General features: G+C 39.4%; 1 long non-coding RNA gene across 1 annotated transcript; it reads right to left on the bottom strand.

The window, feature by feature from the left end:
• Window positions 1-973: 973 nt before the first annotated feature.
• On the bottom strand, window positions 974-9,252 carry LOC120324161. Its single transcript, XR_005565220.1, has 3 exons — window positions 8,866-9,252; window positions 7,471-7,569; window positions 974-1,145 (listed from the first exon to the last, which is right to left on the bottom strand). It is a non-coding gene; the product is annotated as an uncharacterized LOC120324161 (long non-coding RNA).
• Between the last annotated feature and the right edge of the window lie 6,353 nt (window positions 9,253-15,605).

The raw sequence follows: 15,605 nt of genomic DNA, 5'->3' as shown, positions 1-15,605 counted from the left end.
AATATAATTCAGGATCCCTTTTCTTTTGTTGCAACAGTAAACTTTACATTCTTTCTATGGAAAATAATTGTTTGGGTTTTTTTTAAATATTTGCCCCCAAAAAAACGGTACCTTGAGATCCACAGTAGCACATTTAATCTTGTAATAGAATATAAAAGAATATAATGAAATCAAATACTTAGCTTTGGTGTCATATTTAGCACTTCTAAAATTTATTTTGCTCTGCAATATTTGATAGCACATATGACTAGTTCTACCACTTAAATGCAACAGAAATGGGAGGGGAAAAAAGTGAAAAAAAAAAAGAAGAAAACACTCTCCCATAAAGAAAGAAAAAAAAAAAAAAGAAAAAAAGAAAAGAAGCAAAAACCTGTTCATGAATGTCACCATTTGGTCACTTGTTTTGTAAAGTATCTAATATTGTTTTTGTGAAGAGTAGTTGGGTCAGAGAAACATCAAAGACCAGCGTATGCATGCTAACTTTCATGCTCTGTCCAGTACTGGTTCAGTAGATGTTTCTGAGCTCTGGAGCACATTTTCAGCAGCTATGGGACTCTACTAACTTAGCTGGGTTGGGCAGCCTACAGGTATTTGTTTCCCAGCTGGGACCACTAGTGAAATACAGAATTCCAGCTACTCTCCTGTTTTCCTTTGTGCGACCAAGACAGCCTGGGCAATCTGCCTGTTATCAAAGGCTAGTAAAATAGTTTTGTCCCATCCACATTAAATGGATGCTTATGATGTCAAGAAAATAATAAATGGAAAATCTACAGAATCATAGGCTCTGTATTTCCTAAGGGGAAAACTGTATATTATGTTCAATCCAGCAGTTTTATTTCTTTTAGCCAGTAGGTTAGGTGCCAGTAGAAGCACTGAAGCATGTTGCAGCAAAATGCCTTCTCTCCCATGGATATGTAAATTGTTGAACCAGCAGTGTAGTAGAATGAGAAAATATTTAGACTAACCTGTTTGTTTCCTACCCTCACACCCAGATCAATATCTGGATGGCTGAGGTCTGAGGGCTTTAGTGTTGCTGCAAAATTATGCTCCAGTAGTTACCTGGGAAATTTAATTTCATGCAGTAGGGATAAAGAAGTGGATGAGGGGTGGCTGGGGTGTGGATGGAGAGCTGCAGTGCCAACCTCCTGTACTAAAGAAAAGAAGAGAGAGAAGATTAAAATAAATTAAGGTAATTAATCTAAGGAGGGTCAATGGTGAAAGAAATGTTTATCAAAAAAAAACAAAAAAGAAAAAAAAGAAGAGATTGAAGTTAACACTTAGGGAAGGTAAAATTCTGAGAGGGTGAACACACATCCACTCTCTTGTCCCACTTAATCTGATACAGACAGTACAGTTATGGTCTGGATTAGCTTTCATAAATCTTTTTCAGGATCCCCCAAAAAAACCAAAAAGTTCCTAAGCAGATCACAGGCATGAATTTTGTTTTCCTCACCCAATTTGGACAGATAGGACTTTTCAAGAGAATTCCCATAGCTGTGACAGCCACTGTAAAGAATGTATTTCAATTGACCTACAAATTCCCTGCAGATGAAGTACAGAAAACATCTTTTACTGTTGCTTTTTTTTTTTTTCTTTTTTTTGGAGAAAAAGGAGTTAAAGGGAGGAGGAGAAGTTTTACCTGCATTTTTAAAATCTAAAAATACTGGAGAGCTATAGGAGGAAAGACAAAAAAGAAGTTCTTCTTTAAAAAAAAAAAAGTGATGGTTTATTTTTCAGCAGCCTGTCCCCCTGTCCCCAGCTAACAGTTCAACTAGTAATTTGATATGCATCTTTAGAGCAGAAATAATAAGACGTACCAGCATTTATGAAACTTATTCATTAGGTCAAGACTAATCTCAAGCAAATAAAGTCTTTCTGTTTAGTATTTGCTGCCAAAAACATTACATGCAAAGATTCAGCAGACAGCCAAACAAAGCTGCATGTGAATAGTAGTAATTTTAAGAGTAATTTTAGTGTGATATGTATTATTAGCAGTACTGTCAATACCTGACAGTATGATCTGGCAATTAATTTGGCCATATGGGTAACATCAGAAGATCATCTGCTTGTGTCCTGATATTCAGGACATAATACCTTACACATTGTACCCTCAATTAGACAAAGGGATTATATGATCATGCAATGCTAGTTCTAAGCAAACTAGATCATATCAGAGTGAAATTAAATTCCTGTGTCACTAACAAATCTACAAGTCTGAGAATCTTTTACCAAAATAGACTTAATTGAGTTTCTCTAAAGACTGCAATAAGCACAGCTCAAATCAAACAGTCAGGAATTGCTTTTGCAATACAGTGAATCAGGCTTTGTTGCTGCCTTGCAGAAGGAGCAGGATACAATGAACTATTTCCATCTGAAGCTGTTCTGGCATCGTGAGGTTATGCATTATGTCAGCTGGACCATACACAGGATTAATCCTTACTGATAAATAAAACCAGTACTTAGACTGGCACAAAATCATTCACTACTGTGGCTCCTTCAAGTAACTGATACTGCTATGTTGACAAAAATAATGTTTCTCTCAAGTATGTATGGACAGTGTTGCTAGTATGGAACTGGCCAAGTTTGGTAAGATGCTTTTTGTGGTAGTTTTGGATTTAGAACTCAAGTAAATGGCTCAGTCCACTTAAAAACCAACCAACCAACCAAATAAAAAAACCAACCCAAACCTAAACCTCACATTATAGCAAATTGAGTAATGAGTATTTAATTATTTGAAGCACATTGTGCAAGAAAAGAGTGAATGCCTCGATGGGACTTCTAATACGAAGAGTCTTGCTCATTCAGTTCAACCTACTGAGTACAGATGAACAGAACTGTTGGTCTTTTATAGTGCTTATAGTATGGAAGGGCACATATTTGATTTTAAAATACTGTCTAAAAGAGCTGATTTGATCCAAAACCAGACAACTCATTTCAGGGTACGGTTATTTGTCTGACAGAATTAATTTCTAATCTGTTTTTGCAGGGTATTTGTGCATCATTCTTAACTACATGAGGCCAAAACAAGTGGCAACAGGATGATGGGTAACAGAGAAACTAACTGATGGCTTTGTGAGTAACGACAAATGTTAGCTGTGATTCAAGAAGAAATACATTGTAGTGATTAGCACAATTTCCATTCAATTTTCTATGTTTTCTGCCTTTCCTGTTCATTCTTTTCTCCATGCTAATAAAAGAATATACTTGCATCCCCAATTTTTTTTTTAAATTCATAACAGTAAGTTAGGAAGTTGCTAATGCTGAAACTAGTCATGTCACGTTGGAACTCTGTTGAACCCAATAATTAGTAGTGACTTAAGTTTTATACTTGATATGTGAAAATTTGCTCAAGGGGATTTAAAACAACATTGGACTTGTTAAGATCATGGTGTCAGTGAAAGCAAAGAAGTTAAGCATGCAGGCATTACCAGGTAGCTGCCTTCAAAAATCTGGCAAATTACTTTTTTCTCCAAATGCAGAACATAGTTACAGTAATTTAAAAAAAAAATAAAAATTGAACACCAACAGAATTTACTAAAATATAGCTAACTATGAGATCATTAAATACTTGTGCAGTACCCAGGTATTTCCAAACCTTTTTTTTTTTTAATAACTAATTTCTACTAGGCAGCTCACGACACTTTTCTAACAACATATTTAACACATGTACCTTCTATTATATGCTAATAATTATCTCCACTGAGTGGACTGCAGTTTAACAGTAAGAGACTCAATCACTACTACTCCTGGTTTTGTTTTGTTTTGTTTTAATTTTTGCTATCAGACTTGTTTTTTTCACCTTTGCAGCTTAGGCAGAAACACGTGTGCCATACCAGTCATAGGTCATGAGCAAACTGTGAAGAGGAATTAGTTTGTGCTGGAATATATTCCCCATGTATGAGGATTTGTTTTTATTATTATGGAAAAGCATGAACTTGAAGATAGATCTCTGGGGAGGGATGCCTAAGCATTAGCTCATTCTAACAGCTTCTTGTCCTAAAGGTATGTAGGCATAGGATGCTACTCTCAGATCTTGCTCTAGTTACATTTGAACTAAAAGACTTCTCAGTAGAAAAATAGTCATGGGCAGCAAAACTGACACGAACATCAAGATTGTCTTCTGACATTTAACTTTTTTGTCAAGGAAAACTACCAGCTATCATCTTGAGTGGGTGCAGAAGAGCTAATGATGTCATTCATCCAAATGTCAAAATAAAAGGTATTTATTTACTTGTCAGCTTCTAAAAAACAGCATGCAGGAGCCATAGTTTGTCTTCCACTTCACTGAAATGACAATGAAATTCAATACTTCTAGAGGACAATTCTATTGTGGTTCTACTTAAATGAACATCACGTGAGGGGCTGAAAAAGACACCTTTTAAATATCTCCATCAGTTGCATTTTTTGGTGCAAAGTTCTGATATTTTTTCTAAATTATTAAAAATAAAGTTGCCAAGAAAACCCAAAGTGGTGGTAAATGTCTAAAAGACTAAGAGACTATCATTTTGGAAAAGTCTGGATTAAAACTCCAAAGGTATGGCACATTTTGAAGTCCTAATACTCAGAGCCCTTCCACTTATAAGCTTCTACCGTTACCATGTTTTTTATTGTTTTGAGCACATATATATATGTGTCTCTTCACATATATATATTTTAGTTTGAAGAAGAAAAGGCTCTGAGGAGATCCTATAGAAGCCTTCCAGCATCTGAATGGGGCTACAAGAAAGTTGGAGAGGATTTTTTTACAAGGGCATGGAGTGGCAGGGCAAGGGACAATGGCTTTAAACTGGAGGAGGATAAATTTATATCAGATATTAGGAAGAAATGCTTTATTATGAGAGTGGTGAGTCACTGGAACAGGTTACCCAGAGAAGCTGTGGATGCCCTATCCCTGGAAGTGTTCAAGGCCAGGTTGCATGGAGCTCTGAGCAGCCTGGGATAGTGGAAGGTGCACGTGCCAACAGAAGGGGAAGTGGAAGTAGATGGTCTTTAAGGTCCCTTCCAGTGCAAATCATTCTACAATTCTGTGATACTAAACAAGAGAGATCCGAGTTCCTGGTTCATTTGAAGCCATCATGCCTCAGGAGCAATGTTGCTCATTTTGCAGCTGAGTAGCTGAAGGAAATGCAGTTGCTGCAGGCACTGTTTCAGTGCCCAGCTCAAGAGCTCAAATGCTTAGTGAAATTCACAGACAGAATGCTGGATGACTGAGTCTTAAAAAAATGTGAGCGGGAGAGTTATATGCCTGAGAGTAAGAGCCACAAAAGCCAGCTCAAAGAGCAAGAACTGCCTAAACTGACTAGCAGGGAGCAGTGAGAAGAGGATTATGTCTTAGATCCATCTCCTGCCAGCACGTAGGCATCTAACTCTCATTTGCTGGGAGCACAGAGATATCTGAGCTTTCACCTAGAATGACATAAAACCAATTTTTTTTTTTTGCAAACCTTGCGATTCTACAGATGGCCATGAAAAAGTAGCCATACATATTCAGCTCAGTTTCTATCCAAGCATTTCATTAGAATCATAAATTAAAGAGAGGAAATTACTTATTGATGACATGTGAAAGCTCTGTAATTGGTCATATATCACTGTGGCAACAAAGCCATATTCTGTCATAAGATCAGGAAAACCTCTTCTGGACTACAGAAATTGTAACTCCATTTCCACTTTGCTGGCCACAAAAATCCAATTTTTTGTGAAAAGAAGCTTACATCTACCCAAATGCCTGTAATCTGCCATTAACAAACTGGTTTTGTTGGGAAATTCGCAGATCAAAACAATATTAAGTATGACGCACCATTGTCTTAGTCTGTTTTTGGCATATCTCTGCTACAATGAGGAGTCCCTGTGCCATTTTTCAGGCATGTTCTGAACTAGCTGGAGGTAGTAAGTTTTGCCTCGATGCACAGATTATTTTAAAAGACCTTTTGGCTTCCTCTTTTGCTATATTAAAATTGAATTTCTTCAGAGAAACGTGGCATACAAGAAGGCTTTTTGTCAAATATTTTTGAGATCACTCACTTTGTTCAGTTAGCTCATAACATTAAACACTCCCTAACTAAAATGTTGATCCTATAGTCTGTATTTTTTTTTAACCCCTCTATGTGATGTTCAGAAAAAGTTCTTCTTAGACAACATGTCACCTAGTTAAGATAATCTCTGCCTTGCTTTGTTATATGAAGACTGGTGTCAAAAAAGGACTCTCTAAAGCCTGTTTCTAGAGAAAAAAGTTTTCAGGACTGTCAGGGAACTACCAATAGCTTTTCATTTACACAGTCAGGTGTGGCAATTACCCTCATGTTAGCTGCAGTGTACATGTTCTGCAGGAAATTCCCAGAACTACATTCAGAACCTGTATATTTAGGCCTATTCAGCATTTAAATGGAAACCATTCTGCCTGCATCCCACAAATCTCAGTATCTTGATTTCTGTCATCACCATCCTGCATCTGTTTAAAAAATAAAATTGTTACACATTCTCAGTAGAGGAGCCAGCAGGACCCTAAAACTGTGCAGTGAAATCAACTCAAGCAATACACTAGACAGCATTGTTGCATTTAATAAAAGGCCTGTTGCATGCAATAAAATATTAAAACAAAAACGTATGACTCATTTTGTTAACCTTCTGTTATAAAAATAACTCTACTTAGATGCAAGAGAATGAGGTATTTGCTGTGACATTAAGATTAGAGTCACTCAGAAGAAGTTATTTGAAAAATTTATGTCCAGTTTCCAAAACTGCAGCTTTTCAAAATCCTACTACAAATTTTTTGAACAATTAGAATTTGTACTACAACCGCTAGTCCAACACATCTGGAAGCTGCTGGTCATCACAGAGGTTCTTACTGCAAATTCTTGCAGAGGATAGGGCATCACACCTGGCAACAAATACAGCTTAAAGCCATAATCTTGCATTTGGCCCTGGAGTTCTGCTTTCCCGTTCTTTTTCTAAACCCCAAATAAAACATGTAGCCATTTGAACTAACCCCCAAAGGTTATACAGAAAAATGGAAAGGATTTCAGCTATTGAAACTCTTAGTGACACTCAGAATGCTGTTCAGTTGAACCCACTGAAACACACACGGGGGATGATATTATCCCTGCATATTCCATTGCATTGCTCTTTGTTAATAAGATCCCGTCCAAATTCATGACTTTTTTAGCCCTAACTTTCAACAAATACTTATTTTACAGTCCATCATGGAACAAACAGTAACAGAAACCCTATTACTAGAAATCCCCCCAAAGACAAAGATCTTTAAGCAAAAGAAAAAGCACTTCTTTTTTCTTCACTTTCTGTCATCTATTGCTTTTACTTGGATGTTGCAGCAATAAAGCCAGACTCCAGAAACAGTTTTGTAACTACTAAAGGTCTCAGACACATCTATGAATCTGTTTGCAAAACAGGTCAACTGCTACTCAGCTTTGCTGGTATGAATATAATCTATTAATTCCACAGGTGGCGGCAGACCTGGAGAGATGATAAGGCTATTCATTCTGATGTCTTCAAGATTCTGACAGTAGAAGCTAGCTAAAAATAACTAGCTGTACTCTGGACCTCTTCTTTCTTCTATGTTCCATTAATCCATTAAAAAAAATGAAAGAAAAAAAAAGTTACCTTTTTACCTATCCAAGGCAAAGGATAATTATTTTATGCAAAATCACTCATGGATTAAGGTTTCCTGGAAATAAACCCATGAATCCCCTGAGAAATGAAACCCACATTCTGCTAATGCAGAAGTTTGTCAGGCAGATGTTCCAAATGATAGTAATCAAGCTCAAAAGCTTTTGAAAGAGCTCTTGAGTTAGTAAATTACATCCTCAAAATAAAATATTTAGAACTGGGACACTGAGGAGTGGGGTGACTGATTTAAAAATAGACAGAATGGAGATAAATGCCGACAGTAAAAGAGCAGGCAGAAGATATTTCTTTAAAAATCTCTAACATTTTCCTCTGTCTTACAGTTGGCTGATATACCTCATAAGAGTGGAACTGCACTTTCCAGCATAGGTCAGAGCCTGACAAAGAGGAAAGCATATCAAGAGAAAATGTGTAGGCAAAATGTAATAGAAGCACCTTGTTTATTTGGGTAGCTATTCACTCTGAGAAAGGAGCAGAGAGGGTAAGAATTTGATTGCATTTAAATTAACACTGTGGAGTTTAGCTCTAAGTAATTGTGCTGGGTTTTGGGTGGGGTAGAATTAATTGCCTCCACAGTGCCTAATATGGGGCTGTGTTTTAGATTTGTGCTGAACACAGGGTTGAAATGATAATACAGAGATGTTTTTGTTATTGCTGAGCAGGGCTTACACTGAGCCAAGGCCTTTTCTGCTTTTCATACTGCCAAGCTGGGGAGGAAATTGGGGGTGTATGGGAGGCTGGGAGGAGACAGAGCCGGGACAGGTGACCCAAACTGACCAAAGGGATATTCCAGACCATATGACATGCTCAGTATAAAAAGTGGGGGGAAGAAGGAGGAAGAGAGGGGTGTTTGGAGTGATGGTGTTTGTCTTCCCAAGTCACCATTACATGTAATGGGGCCCTGCTCTCCTGGCGATGGCTGAACACCTGCCTGCCCATGGGAAGCAGTGAATTAATTCCTTGGTTTCCTTTGCTTGTGTGCAACTTTTGCTTTCCCTATTAAACTGTCTTCATCTCAAGCCCTGAGTTTTCTGGCTTTTCCCCTTGTGATTCTCCCCCTGGTCCCGCTGGTGGGGGAGAGACTGAGTGGCCGTGTGGTGCTTGGTTGCCAGATGGGGTGAAACCAGGACAGGAATCTGTTCATATTTTTAAAGGCTAATTTGTTCACCTGATGATGTATCTGCCAAAACTAGGCTTCGTGCTTCATGCTACACAGTTACAGACCTCCTGTCAAAACTCTGTGTGCACCAACAGGCTCTTCAAGCTGCTTCCATGGGGGTCTGGCACCCAACTGCAGGGGAAGAGAGGCAAGCTGCCTTTCAAGGCCCTCCCTTCCTGCCTTTGCCAGGGTGCTGCTTCTGCTTCTAACCTCAGGCCTTTGAGTGATGTTACAGGTATCACTGAGCCCTGACTTGATGATTCCAAGTAAGAAACTGGGCAAGGAAGGCAAGAGACCGGCACGGCTGAGTCAGGAGCTGCTGGTCAAACTAAAAGGAAAAAAGCAAATGCACAGGGAGTAGGAATAAGGACAGGTAACCTGGAAAGAGTATTGGCATAATGTTTGGTTGTGTAGGATGGGGTGGGGAAGGTGAGGAATACCAAGGTAAAGCTCAAACTAAACCAGGCAAGGGATGAAAGAGTAACAGGAAGGGCTTCTACAGGTATGTTAACTAGAAAATGAAGGTGGCCATCAGGGTGAGGGGAGTGATTCTGCCCTCCTCCTCTTCTCTGGTGAGACCCCACCTGGAACACTGCACCCAGCTCTATGCTGGGGCCCTCAGCATAGGAAGGACATTAACTTGCTGGAGCAAGTCCAGAGGAGGGTTACCACGGCCCACGGGGAAAAGGAATGGGACCGGGCACTGCAAAAAGAGGTCTTGACACAGTAGAGGTCAGTGAAGCAATGCCAATTTTATTGGGGGAGCATGAGACTTAAATAGGGTAGGATAGGGAGGCGGAACCAGGAGAGGGGAGGAGTCTAGGATTGGCAGCTCAGGGACACATGTGATAGGGCAACTGGGTAAGAAAGGGACGAGTTTGGGTGTAACCGGGGAAATGGACCAATGGTAGCTGCCTCTGCACTGCACCAAACATCAGCCAATGGCAGGCAGAGGAGCGGGAAAACAGGGTTTAGGCGGGAAAACTGTGAGGGGAAGAAGGAGACAATATGGAGGGCAGAATTTTAAAACAACAACTGGGGGTATACACAACCATATAACAGTATAACAGTGAACTGGGGAAAACTGGGGATAACAAGGGAAACTGTCCAGTCCGGTGTAAGGTCACATCCAGTAAATAAATGTCCATTTCTGTGTAATGGTGTCTTATTCAGGATTGTAGATTTGTCTCCAGGCTTGAAATTGCTTCCACTCATCTGTGTGTTTCCCAACAGAGGGTTATCAAAGATGATTAGAGAGATGGAGCACCTTTCCCATGAGAAAAAGCTGAGAGAATTCTGATTGTTCAGCCTGGAGCAGGGAGAGTCTCAGGGTGACCTAACCGTGGCCTTCCAGTACCTCAAGGGGGGCTACAAGAAGTCTGGAGAAGGATTTTTTACAAGGGCATGTAGTGGCAGGACAAGGGGTGATAGCTTTAAACTGAAAAGAGAGTAGGATTAGCTTTGATATTAGATATCATTAGATATAGAACAAATTCTTTACTGTGAGGGTGGTGAGGCACTGGAGCAGGTTGCCAGAGAAGCTGTGGATGCCCCATCCTTGGCAGTGTTCAAGGCCAGGTTGGATGGGGCTTTGAGCAATCTGGTCTAGTGAAAGGTGTCTATGTCCAGGGCAGGGGGGCTGGAGATAGATGATCTTTAAGGTCCTTTCCAACACAAGCCATTCTACAATTCTTTGATTCTAACCCTGACCTGCTGTCCTGGCTTTCTTGGCTTGGCCTTGGATCTGCCTCATTGTTAGAGACTGGGCTGTCCCTGAACTGCTCTGCTTTTCTGGTCTGCTGCAGCACTGTGTCCCTGATGGTCAATGTGTTGCCTCCGACCAGCTTGCTGCCATCCCCAGTGCCTGAGCAGTATTTTCCTGGTGGAATATCCTGCTTTTACACAGCAAACCCTTCACATACACTCAGTTATTTCTAGAATTCCAAAACAAGCAGCTCAGAAGGCTTTGCAGCCCATAAAGACAGGTGTATTAGGAAATATACCATTAGTTACTTTACCTTGAGGCTTTTTTTAGTTTAAATGCCATTTGGTTGAATTTAATGTCCTCAAGGAGCTGACTAAGAAGTATGTAAAACTAGAGAGAAAAAGGACAGTTATTGCAAGCTTGGTTCTGTTCTCAGAGTGAGACAATAGAGAAAATTTCAACTCATCTTTGATGGCTGAAGAATAGTTTCATTGTTCTGACTATTAAAATGCATCAAGTGCTTTCCTTTTTTTATCAGTATATGTAAACTACTGTTTCAGTTATTACAAAAAAGTCATACAGTTTACAGTTAGGTGTTAATATAATAAAACAGTGATAGTTTGGGAAAATGAACAGCATTTGTGATTCCGTGCACATCACTTAAAAAGACAATAGAATTCAATAAATTGAACTACTCCTATTTGTGGAAGAAGAGTCTCATTCTACCAAATGTCCCTGAGTACAATGTATATCTTCCACTGTGGAAAAGGCTACCACAGTGTACTGATGGAGAGTCACATATGTATACATTTATTACAGCTGTTGTTCACAATAGCAAAAGCCACCATAGTTGGGGACAGAAACAGAATGCCAAAGCATGATGAAAACAGTAGAGATGGAAACAAAACTGGGAAGGAATCTGACCTGGCAGCCACTCACTCATGAATAAACACCTCATGTGCGGGAGAAAATCTGTTCAAAGTGTGAAAAACCTGACTACTTGGGGAACCTAGACTTGCCTGACAAATCCCTAGATCTCTGGCCAATCAACATTTTATTGTTGATTTACCACTGTCACATTTTATTATCCTATTGTAAGTGCTGTTATATGTGACAGGAATTTAGGATACTAAAATACGGCCTGAATGACACAGTATTGAATTATTAACAGAGGAGCTTTAAAACACCTATCAAGCTCCAAAATCAGAGGATGATCAGAGATCCATCCCAGTAATGTGCTTTTTATTTCAAGGTACCATTGTATATAAAGGTACGACATGGCAGGTGATATTGGAAGCAAACCTAACACCTCAGGTATGCAGCACAGACAGCAAGTAAATCTGCCTGGAAGCCCAGTGTCAAGGGTAGTTTTAAAATACAATGCAGATCTAGCCAGATATATTAAAGTCAATAGAGAGTTCAGGTAAAACTGCAAAGCTGGGACTGCAAAACTAAGCTATTGGTGCTGAACTGCCTGATAATGTGGATACACTGCTACGACAAGGTAAGCTTAAATACAGGTTTGCAGGACAAGGTGCAAGCTCCAACAAAGGTTTCTGTGGCAATGCTCTAACAGTGTCATCTGCAACATGCCCTCATAGGGAATAAAAGCAGTAATTTGGACATGAGATGAAAATAACTCTGAAATATCACAGGGGAATGGGTTACACAAACACAATAGAAAGTCATTGAATCTGCATAGAAAGGCAGTTTTATATTTTATGCATACAGGTTTATGAAGAACAGTAGTATGGCTGTTCCCTTTTCCTTGACTTCCTTCCTATTGGAGATGCGTAAATTCCAGGCAGTGGTGATGCCAAAGAGGATTCTGACCTTTAAGAAATCTGTCAGCTCTCTCTGATTTTAAAGCTACCTGTGCACTTTGGACTTTCAAAACACAAATCTGTTTACTGCAGGACACGCCTCACCATTCACATTTTGCTCACTGAGAAGGCATCACCAGAGGAGTAAATATTTTTCCTAGAGCTCCCTCTATGCATGATTGCACTGTAATTTTTAACAGAGTACTTTGGGGAGTGTATAATTTTAGTAGATTCAGTTTGACATTGTGTTTCATTCTACAAAGATGACCATATAATGGGTTGTCCAAAGACAGACTGAAATAAACAAGTGAAATAAATCAGGCGGAAATACCCTTCTGAAACTTTGAACTGATAAACTGATAAACCCTTATTTGAAAGTTAGAATACTGAACTGTTTTTTTCTTACAAGAAGCTTACATTTTAATGCTCTGAATTTCAACTTTTGCTCTGAAAACTCACAGTGACTCTCTCCTTACAGTTGGCATTGCATAAGCTTCCCTCTTTCTCACCTTATTGATCCTAGCTCTTGATGGAAGTGCTCCTTAACAGCTGAAAACAAACAAACAAATGATTTCCAGAGGCTGATTTCAGATGACCTTGTTCAGTTCTGCTGCAGGAAGGGAAGGTCCCGTGTGGCTGGCAGGGCCTTGTGTCTGAGCAGAATGCCAATAGACTTGTTGGTAGCAAGACTTCAATATACACATAAATGCTTCAGACCTGGAATAAGGAAATTTGGCTTTCACTCAAAATCTCTGACACTTGAGTAGTTTTCCATCAATTTCTTTATAGTATGCACCACCCAAGAGGTGTATTTGCTGTGATTATATCCCCTTTTTCATGACTTCAGCATATGCTTAGCTTGTAAGCATGAGGTTGGCAGCTTCTTAAAAAAAGACATGGTTGAAGATCAGTTAACACTGAATTTCTAGTAGAAGCAATATTTTTCTTTCTTGTATAAAAGACATTACTTGCAATGCAAAATGCCAAAGAGTTGTGTTACAAATGCTCTTACTCACTTGTGTTATTCACACTGAGTTAAAATATTTTAGCCCAATGTAACGGAGATCATCTGACATTTCTCCTGTGTAGTGCACCATACTTTCTTTTCTTTCTGTGAAGCAAAAAATGCTATGCTGGATTTTGTAGGTGGGCTAGAATCTCATCTTTGTGATAGCGCAATAACTCTGCAACTTAATTAAAGGCAGCCTGGTCAACCACTGCTGTATGATTAAGAGACACATGAAAGGTCAGTGAATCCAACTTACATCCAGCTGGTGGTGCTTGGAAAGTGTCCCTTCCCAAGTCTGTGTCTCAGGCTGATACCTTGAAAACTGAAGATGACCAGAGTTGGGGGTGGAAAAATTAATAGTCTGAGATCTGCTTGCATCAGAAGCATCTTCCTCTGTGGGACAGTACTATCCAAGAACAGGCAGCTACTCAAAAAGACTTAAGTGGTTTCAGAAGAAAAATTAAACTACCTATGAAAAGACTGACTGTGGAGTTGCAGGGGAAGAGAAACTGAAATGTGAAAAGATCCAAGGTGGTACAGCATGACACAAGCAGAGTTAAGGCACTGATATAGGCTAGGATTAGGTGTCACTCGGTAAGGAGAGATGAGTTGCATGGTAAAAAAGCAGCTGGTGGCCTCTGCCTTCATGTCTGTGCAGGGATCTGGCAACTGTGCTCCTCTGCCTGTGAGACCTTGTACAGGGAGGGAGGGAGGGAGGACAGGCCCCCAGTCTGCGTGTCTGGGTCCATCCCCCTGCTTGTTCCTTGACCTGAGGGGCAGCAGGGGCAGTAATGGCCAGATGCAGTAGAAGAGTCTCTTCTCCCCCAGATTTTGGATGAATGTGAATACTGCCTTGCCAATTCCTTGCCATTACATAAACCTCATCCTGTTAGCAAAAACTTTTTCTGTTTTTTAAGTAAACCCGAATCTGGCCAACTTACTAAAATATGTTATGTATTCTGCATAATAACTGGGTAATTTGTATTCAAATGTATTCACTGTAGACAGCAGTGGTAGAATGGTAAGAACTTGCTATGGCCTATTTTGTTAATACAGATCTACCTCTCCTGCTATAATGGAAAAAGAAAGCCCATTTAAAAGGCACTATTAATCAACAAAACCACTATCCATGCTATGTTTTCAAAGTATACTGAATTTTAGAACTGCACTCAATTAAAATAAAGTATAAATTAAGAAGTGGAAATCAGGTTAAGTCACAGAAAATAAACAGAATTCACTGGGTATTCAATTTGTCACCTTTTCTTTCGGAGAACTGAACAGATTCAAGTCAGCTAATGACTAGGCCATAAAATTGCTCACCCTGTATGCCTCTACTGTAGCAGCATTAATGACTGTCTGTAACAATAAATTAAATCAGCAGAACAGTAAGCGTGGACAAAAAATTAAAATAAGCCCTGAACCCTGTCTACTGGATATTTTTATAGCTGGCAGGTGGAATAGAGTTGTATATAATTCACCAAATACTCTTAAGTGTATATTTTTAGAGGTGAAAATTTCTTTTTTTCCCAGCTCAATACTGTCACACGCAGAACAGGATTAAGTGTTTAAATTGAACCCAGACAGGATCTCCTGTGTTTTGACTCTTTAATCACAAAGATGTGTTCCATTAGACTGAATACAATCAGTTTGACTCTACCTCCTTCAGAAAGGTGGAAACTCCATATGAATACATTGAATTCCCTGTCAGTAAGAGAAGGCAGAATCCATGTACATTTTAGACTTGTGATTGAATCCTTTTAAAACTTTAATATATGTAATTTCTGCCCAGACACAGTATAACTTGCATGTTTTTCCTGTAATGTGCAGGCACCATTGCACATTTGCTTCTTGGATAGTGTATGAAATAATCACTTCATGCTGCTTCAGTGAATGCCTGGTGAATATATGGGTGAGTAAATAAGTAATTGTGAAAGACTACTTATGCTTGCAATTTTTAAATCAAATCATACCAGTAGTGTATTTTCTAGGGAAAACCCCAAAACCAACAAACTAGTGAAAACATAATATTGACATTTGTATAGAATCACAGAATGGAATCACAGAATATTCTGAACTGGAAGGGACCCACAAGGATCATCAAGCCCAACTCATAAGTGAGGGGCCCCTACAGAGCTCAAACCCACAGCCTTGGCATTATCAGCACCACGCTCTAACCAACTAAGTAACGAGGGTTAACGTGACAGCTCCACACTTCTGACATCAGTAAACCCTGAGAACAACGTTTATAGAATCACAGAATGGCCTGGG

Source organism: Pipra filicauda, unplaced genomic scaffold (assembly GCF_003945595.2).
Source record: "Pipra filicauda isolate LSUMZ 115617 unplaced genomic scaffold, ASM394559v2 scaffold441_size551697_pilon, whole genome shotgun sequence".
Taxonomy (NCBI): Eukaryota; Metazoa; Chordata; class Aves; order Passeriformes; family Pipridae; genus Pipra; species Pipra filicauda.
The sequence above is the reverse complement of the archived record's forward strand: the minus strand, read 5'-3'. Positions and strand labels throughout refer to the sequence as shown.